The sequence below is a fragment of the Plectrocnemia conspersa genome, unplaced genomic scaffold (genome assembly GCF_051122295.1).
Source record: "Plectrocnemia conspersa isolate PC_06_02 unplaced genomic scaffold, ASM5112229v1 ptg000011l, whole genome shotgun sequence".
Classification (NCBI taxonomy): domain Eukaryota; kingdom Metazoa; phylum Arthropoda; class Insecta; order Trichoptera; family Polycentropodidae; genus Plectrocnemia; species Plectrocnemia conspersa.
In genome coordinates, this window is record NW_028277175.1 from 13,274,781 (window position 1) to 13,283,127 (window position 8,347).

The 8,347-nt window shown below is 25.9% G+C and overlaps 1 long non-coding RNA gene across 1 annotated transcript; it reads right to left on the bottom strand.

The window, feature by feature from the left end:
• Positions 1-2,456: 2,456 nt before the first annotated feature.
• LOC148229574 (uncharacterized) lies at positions 2,457-6,318 on the bottom strand. Its single transcript, XR_015811473.1, has 3 exons — positions 4,076-6,318; positions 3,964-4,007; positions 2,457-3,882 (listed from the first exon to the last, which is right to left on the bottom strand). It is a non-coding gene; the product is annotated as an uncharacterized LOC148229574 (long non-coding RNA).
• Between the last annotated feature and the right edge of the window lie 2,029 nt (positions 6,319-8,347).

Below are 8,347 nucleotides of genomic sequence, written 5' to 3' on the forward strand. Positions count from 1 at the left end.
ACAGTTTAATAAATAATTTAAAATTTAATATTTTAAAGTATGCCGCATAATCCTGTCTGATTATATTGTTTTTAAATTATAAAGTTGATTTGTAATAAAAATATTGACTTAATTTAGGTTAAATTTTTATTTTATTTAGAAGTATAATTTACTAATACATCTGCTTTTGTATGCATACGCCTATAAACTTTTTTTGTGTTTAATTTACCGTAACTTTACAGGCTTCTTTTACTTTTACTAAAACTCAACCTTTGCGTTGCTAGTATAAATTTGTTTGAGTTCCGATATATTATCGTTATTATCATTATCTTTTTCTGTATATTTTATTATTTTCATCATTATCTTATATTGGATTTTGATACGTAAGTAAACAACTACATTATTGTGTCAACGTTATTTTAAAACTTGTATACTAAATGAGCTTTTTTTATCTCCAAACCTTTGCGAAAACCAAATTGTGTTTTGCCTATTGAACGAAAGAGATATATGTTGTATATATCATACATATAATACTAGAAATAAATAGTCCAGGTAAAATGTTTCAAATAATTGATTTATTTTTACCATCAATCTATATCAGTTAAACTGAATTTATTTACTGCGCGGATGATACACGTAAGTTCAGTTGAAAATATGTTTTCAATGAATTAGCAAAATTATATGCTGCTCTAAACTGTCGTTAAAACTCATTTTGACAAGTGCGAAACGTGCATTTCACTAGTGCCTATCGGATTAATTAAATTTTCGCTAGTATAAATGTATATCTGTTAATGAAAATATATTCGTATATGATTTTGCTGAAATTCGCGGTAATACACATTCACTGTAGTACATTTAGATAAATCTAAGTTAATTTTGCATAGTTACTTTTCAAAACTGCTTAAAACATAGGCATCCACCCACCTCTTCTGAACTACCACGCACGTGAATTATATTTGATTAATTTAGCTGATAGTATTTATTAAAATATTTTTCACATGAAAACTTATTTCTATTACTAGAATGAATCAATTGCTGAATTTCTTAATGATATGAAATATTCATACTCCACAGAGGGAAAGTGTCTTTTTAAATAGAATTGTACGATATGACTACAAATATACAGTAAACCGCTAGTCGTAGTATTTGACTATAAAGACATATCAAAGCGTCGTTTGTGCATCGTAATGAAGATACATTACAAATTTATACCAACGTCGTTTAAAATTCAGCACCGCGTCTCGAATCGTCCCCATATCATCACTTAATTGAACATTAGACGTATCCAAGAGATGAGGGTGTAAAATATTAAATTCGCAAAGGCCCCGAAACCTAACCCAACCTAAATGTTATCAAAATTTTCTCGAAACTGTATGCATTATTAAAACGCTATATGGCGCCCGAGTCTGAAGCAACTTTTTTATGCGACCTACGTATGTATGTATGTATGAGATAATGCTAATATTTTATGTTTATCTCGAAATAGTAAAACAAATTTATTTATACGGATGTTATTATTTAATCGTATAATTTGATCTGAGTTGCGTTTGACTGACAATAATTTGGCAAACTGCCAAACTCAGCCCCTAAAAGATGACAAACGATTGAGCGGAATTGTTAGATAATGATACAATTGTGTGAATGGTAATTTGAATAGAAATCAAACTACTAATTGGACAGTTAATGGTCAAACTTGAATATAAATACATTTTAAGGTCAGCAATTAAGTTTTAGTTGTTATTCTTATATATAAAAAAAACAAATTGGTTGCTTTTTGTACGTTTAATTATTAAATAGGATCTCAGTCTTATTATTTAGAACGAAAAAGGGACAGTCTGTTCAGTTGCGTGTTTTGTGTTTTAATTTGCCGTTATTTAATTTATAAATTAATAATTTATGCTGAATAATGTATAAATAAATCATAATTGCCAAAGGCCGTGATTCAAGAAAAGGTCAAAGAGCAAATTTAAAATTTATTGAATTCAAAAGGAATAAATCAGATCAACATCCGTAAACATATTAATTGTTATCATCACAAAGTTTTAACACATAAAAAATGAAACTGATAAACTGAAAGAAAACGAATAACAACTGCCAATAATAACCACTAAAAAAAGCCCTCTTCCATTATACAAAAAATGGTTAGCAGGAAGAGCATAGAAGTAGGAAAAACAGTCTTTGTTACACTTAAAGACCAGGTCAAAGTTATAAGATCTGATAAATCTAGCTTTGAGATAAATTTTAACGAATCTATGTATAGTTCAATAATAATGAAAAATCAAAAATTGTTAGATATCAAAGAAATTGATCTTCATAGTTACTGGATATCAGCAAAAACTGAGCTGTGTACTACTACTTCATATTAAATTAAAATTATTAAAAGTAGCATTATATAGAGAAAACAATATTCTGAGTCAGACTTTTAAATTTATATTTTATGCAAACCTTAACAGATAAAATCATAACATTTTTATATCTTATATATAATTGTTCTAATCCGCTTCCGCCGTCGCTTCCGGACGCGCATAACTTTAAACGAAACATTCTCCGTTCAATTATCTACTCTGTAAATCGTATCGCTTTGTATTAACGGTGTGTAACAATACACGTAAACAAAGGAAATATATTTAATTATAATAATAAATAATAATAAAAATTAAAATTGAATTTGTTCCGATTGATTTTCGAGCCGCCGGTAATGCGTTCTGTTGTTTCGACCAATCAAAAATAAGCATTCAAATATTCAAATAGCGTCGACCAATGAAAAATAAGCATTCAAATTCAAATAGATAGTACCGTGACAACACTTTTAAATAATTATTATTTAATAATAAAATTTTGCTACGCGACAATAATTTTCATTAATTCGTCATTTGACTGAATAAAAATTAAATATATACATAATGTGTTGAGGATTAGAAGAATACATTGATTAAACTAGATAAACAATCATAAAATAATCTTCGTAATGAAATTTTCAAATTTTGAATTCCCGGCGACGGGCTCCGAGGCCTAAAAGTGAGTTTTTGCTTTTATAAATAATCGGATTGCAAATTAACTAGGTGTGTTATATAACTATGAAAATTAAATATATACATAATGTGTTTAGGATAAGAAGAATACATTGATTAAATTAGATAAACAATCATAAAACAATCTTTGTAATGAAATCTTCAAATTTTGAAATCCCGTCGCCGGGCTCCGAGGCCGAAAAGTGAGTTTTTATAATAATATCACATAAACATTATCATTGCTTTCCGATTTTATACACATATACGTTAGATTTTAAGAATTTTAAATTAACCAGTTATGTTTTAAACATGAACGTGTAATATATCCTTAGTATGTGAGGATTGAAAGTTAATGTCGATCAAATCGGCGCTGTCGGACAGCTTATAAATGTGTAGTTTCTTGGATGTTATCTAATAAACGACATTTTACAATGATTATAAATATGTGATTGCATACCTGGAATAATCGATAGCCAAAATATCTAAGAGTGGGTTATTTTTAATTTCGATGTGGCAAAATATGTACAATTTTTGTTCTGTGCCATCATTCCTCTTTCTGAATAGCCAAATTTAAGATATTCAGTTACATCAAACTTATGTAGTATGTTCTTTATAAAAAGATAATACTTGCTGACAGTGACTTCAACACGAGAAGATTAACTCTTTGTTTATATATACCAATTCTACGTTGTAGCCATATAGGTCATCAAATTGTTCCATCATTGCTTCTGAAAAATAATTAAAAAACAATAAGACTCCTATCAAGAGTAAACATTGAACACATTATTACTACTAATATAATCCATAAATTAAATTTAAACGACAACCAAAGAACACAATTGATGGATGTACTGTAGAGGATTAAACACGTAGATTGGCATCTTTTCATCTTCTACAAAATTGTCACAATATGTCATATATTTTTTATTATTACTAGCATTGTAATATGTTTAATTAACTTCGGTATGTATACCTTTAATTGCCAAATCACCGCTGTTTGTCTTTTAATATTAGATCCTGGAAAGTCAATAGTAATTTTGTTAGAATAACCGTGTTATATTATTCATTTATAACTAAACACTTACTGGCACACCCGCAATTTATAGTTTTGTCTATAATTTCAAATGCTGCATCACTTGAATCATCTTCAATTGTCACTTTGTAACAAAAATCCCGCGATTATAACATATTTCTTGCCAGATCTGACAGAAGAACTGTCAAAGCAAATTTGGGAAGTCCCGCGCTTGAGAACGAACTAAATTGATTTTAACGAGCGAAATTGATTTTAACGAGCGAAATTTATTTTAACGATTTAAATTGTATAAAATTTATTAAAATATGTATAAAAATCATCAAATACAAAAAAAAATGTTTTTTAAAATATTTTTTTAGTTTATAGATTTAAAATATAATTTAAATAATGTGGATATGTATTAGCTTCTCTATACAGAAAAAATATGTACCTACATTTTGGCGAACGTTGGCAATTTAAAGTTTTAGTTTTTAGAGAATTTTTAAAACTTTGCTTTAAAAAGTATTTTAAACAAAAAGGGGCAAAGTTTCAAAATAAGTACTATTCATTACCAACCAACTACTAAGCGCACAGTATTGCAAAAATCCATCTTACTGACGCCTTTGAAACTAAACTACACAAAAATGTATAACACTAATTTAAATATTTTTTAAATTAAAAGTTTCAGAATAAAATTTCAACATTAATTTTTTTCAACATTAAAAATATTTTTTATTTTATTATGGATTTTAAATATTAATCATTTATTATAGATTTTAAATATCATTAGTTCATTATTAATTTTAAATATAGTGAAAACTTTTTACACTCATTAATTATTAAAATATATAATGCTGCGCAGAAAAACATTTACTTTAAAAAATATGTAAATCAAAATATTTTTTAATCAAAAAAGACAAAGGTTTCAAAATTATTAATATTTTTAAAACGCACAAATGTAATTAAAAACTGACTTTTATATTTACACATAAAATATAGAAATATTTTTTTTAAATTATAAAGTAACTTATGATGTCACCAAAAAACTTTTTTATTACGAAAATTTAAATTTATGATATAATTGTGTTATGCAGCGTTAAAACTGGCACTCAAACACATAAAATACCCTAAAACACAATCAATGACTTATAATCACTCACATTGCACTAACTATATATGATCGATTGTGTTGTAGCGTTAGTAAGGTGTAACAAAATATTTTTTCATATCAGTAATATTTTTGAGCGGATGTGTAACTGATGCTATTTATTATTATTATTTATTAAACTGTAAACCTACTTTTAAATGATACAAAATGTTACGTTTTAATATTATTTTTTATGTTGAAAACATTTTGATATTTTTTGTTTCAATAATATTTAGTAAAGTTACAAACCTATTTTAAAAAATATTACAACGAAATCTCTTTGTAACGAATACCGAAATAACAAAATTCCCAGTATAACGAATCTTTAATTTGTCCCCGAAAAACTTGCATACAAAATGTTTTCATTATAACGAAGACTGATCTCAGTATAACGAAATATTTTGATCCGAATTTAAGAATGACGTTGCAACTTTACACAATATTTCTCCAAATTCAGTTCATTCTTGACGTGGTGTGTGACAGATGTGTTCAAAAGCGACATTACAGGTGTTTCGCTGACCCTCAAACTTTTTTTATAAAACATTTTTTTCACAAATTTTATTGTTTCATACGGTATCCTTAAAAATGGGCAAAAAACTATCTGTCAACCTTATAAGAGGTTATTTCGATGTTGTAGTAATGTGATAATTAAAAATAAAATATATCATCTTCCTTACGTTCAATATAACGAATTTTCAGTATACCAAAATTTATTCATTGGTTCCGTGAGCTTCGCTGTATTGAAATTTAATAGTACAATTTTTAATTTATTATTATCTAGCCAAGTTTTAAACCTATTCATAAATGATATACAATATTTAGATTTATCATTAAATATCTAAGTTTCAATATAACGATAAAATCTAACGTTGTAAATCTAATAAATAATATAAAATGTTTTCTTCTAGAAATATTTAGTCAAGTTGTAAACCTATTTTCAAATGAATTGAAAATGTTAAGTACTTTTTTATAGATTGAACTATTTTGTCTATCATTGAAAATCCTAAATAGTAATGTCCAATTTGAACCATTAAATTTTAAAAAATGTTTAAAAAAATCAGAACGAAGCAAAAATTATATTTAAAACCCAAAAAGTTGAGGGTCCGGTATTCGCACACTCGCTAGCTATCGGTACCTCACGATAGTGAGGTACCGACAGCTAGTATATATATATTGCTCGTCTTTTAAATATTATAAATAGTATGGCACAAGTAAAAATACGTTTATACTGTTTATTTGTATAAGTCTTCTAGCAAAAAGCTGAGATAAAAAGAGTTGACACACCATTGTAAAAATTCAAATAAAATCAAATTTATTCATATACTCCGCCGTATAATTTTCTGCAGACAATTGTTTTATGCGATTTTTGACGACTAAAACTTTTACGTCTAAGAGTTCTTTCATTAGCAAAATTATTAAAATGACGTTTTCAGAGGTTTTAAACTTAATGCATACTTTTCACAGAGACACTTTGTATTGTACAAGCTGGTGTAAATGGAATTTCAAATCATGTTTAATTCTACAACAATAGAAAATGAAATTGTAATAAATAATGCTATCTTTATCGTTTCTTAACTCATAAAATAAAATCAATCAAAGCAATAAACTTTTCAACACGCCAAAGTTCAACGAACTCCATTATAAACGCCTAGTTATATAATACATATCTTAATTATGTAAAATTTAGGTTTAAATATAAAATAAACTTCTTAACTGATATAAAGTTTTTTTAATATATAATTCAATTGAAAACTATTCTTGAATGAAATCCTTTGTCATTTTCGTGAATGTATTATTCAATGACCTTTTAAACTCTGTGTAAAGTTTGACTCTGGTGAAATAAAATAACAAGTTTTAAAAAGAAAAGCTCAAAGGATTGTATCCGTATTATTTAAATGTCTTGATAAATGTAAAAATTTAAATCTAAATATAAATTATTAATAAGTTATTTTAGGAAATTGTGTGCATATAAGCGTTTCTGTAATAATGTAATGACATTTTTTTCCTTACAACTAAGTTATGGTTGAATATACCGAGAATTTAATCTCTTCGTGATCTATATATTAACATAAAAAAGACATGGAGATAAGATAATAACATAAGAAATTAATCGCAAGTGAAAAATTAAATATTAAAAAGTTTTTATTATTTTTTATAACCTATTTATAATATATTATGTATAATTAAAAAATATTTTTTAATAAAAATATAAACAAAGTTTTATATTTTATTTGATTTATAAACGATATTTTCTAAAATTAAAATTTTTCAATTTAATGGCATTTTACTGTACATTAATGTAAATTTTTATATACCCGAAATCATTATGCAAATGTCGACCGATCAGTCAGATTTTTTGGTGTTTTTTCAATCAATTACTGATTAAGTAAAGCGTAATAAAATTCAAAGCTAGCCTTGAGCGTCCTTCGTTTTATTAAAAGCTTTCGCTTTTCGTTACATTCAAATTTTCAATCGATCATCGACTATAAATACAATTTATGTATACTATATACGCTTGTGTATTTTTTTAAAAACGTGCAACATATTAATTACTTATCAAATAATACATTAACTATTTAAATTAGAGACTTATAGTTAAAAAATATTAAAAATATCGATTTTTTTCTATCATGCATATCAAATAAAATATAATTTGTTCCATTTTTGACATCAATAAAATTTTATAAAGAACAAAAACGAATTAAATCCATGTATCAAGGTTTTTTTGTGTATACCATTTTAGAAAAAAAAAATTTGCTGGTTCATAAAAGCTTAAGTTAATATAACAAATGATTCATATAAACTTTGAGATTTAATATATAATAAAACTAAATAGTAAAAACGCTTTTTGTAATATACACATTAAAAGGTTAATTGTCAATAATACAAATTAAATATGTGCCTATACAGATGACATAGTTTAGTATTATTTAACTTTTATTAAAATATATTATTTCATATGACAGACCATTGGATATTTAGATTTTTGCGAGTATAATTATTTTTGAAATCTCGGGATTCATCGCGATTTTTGCTTACTTGTATTCTATATTTCGGCCATGATCACGAATTATTTGCAACAAAAAATTAAAATAAATATATATGTATATATATACATATATATAAAATGATTACGTCAGAAGTAACAAAAAGTCGATTTTCAATTCTAAACCGCTCGTGTGGTGTATTCACTCAGTT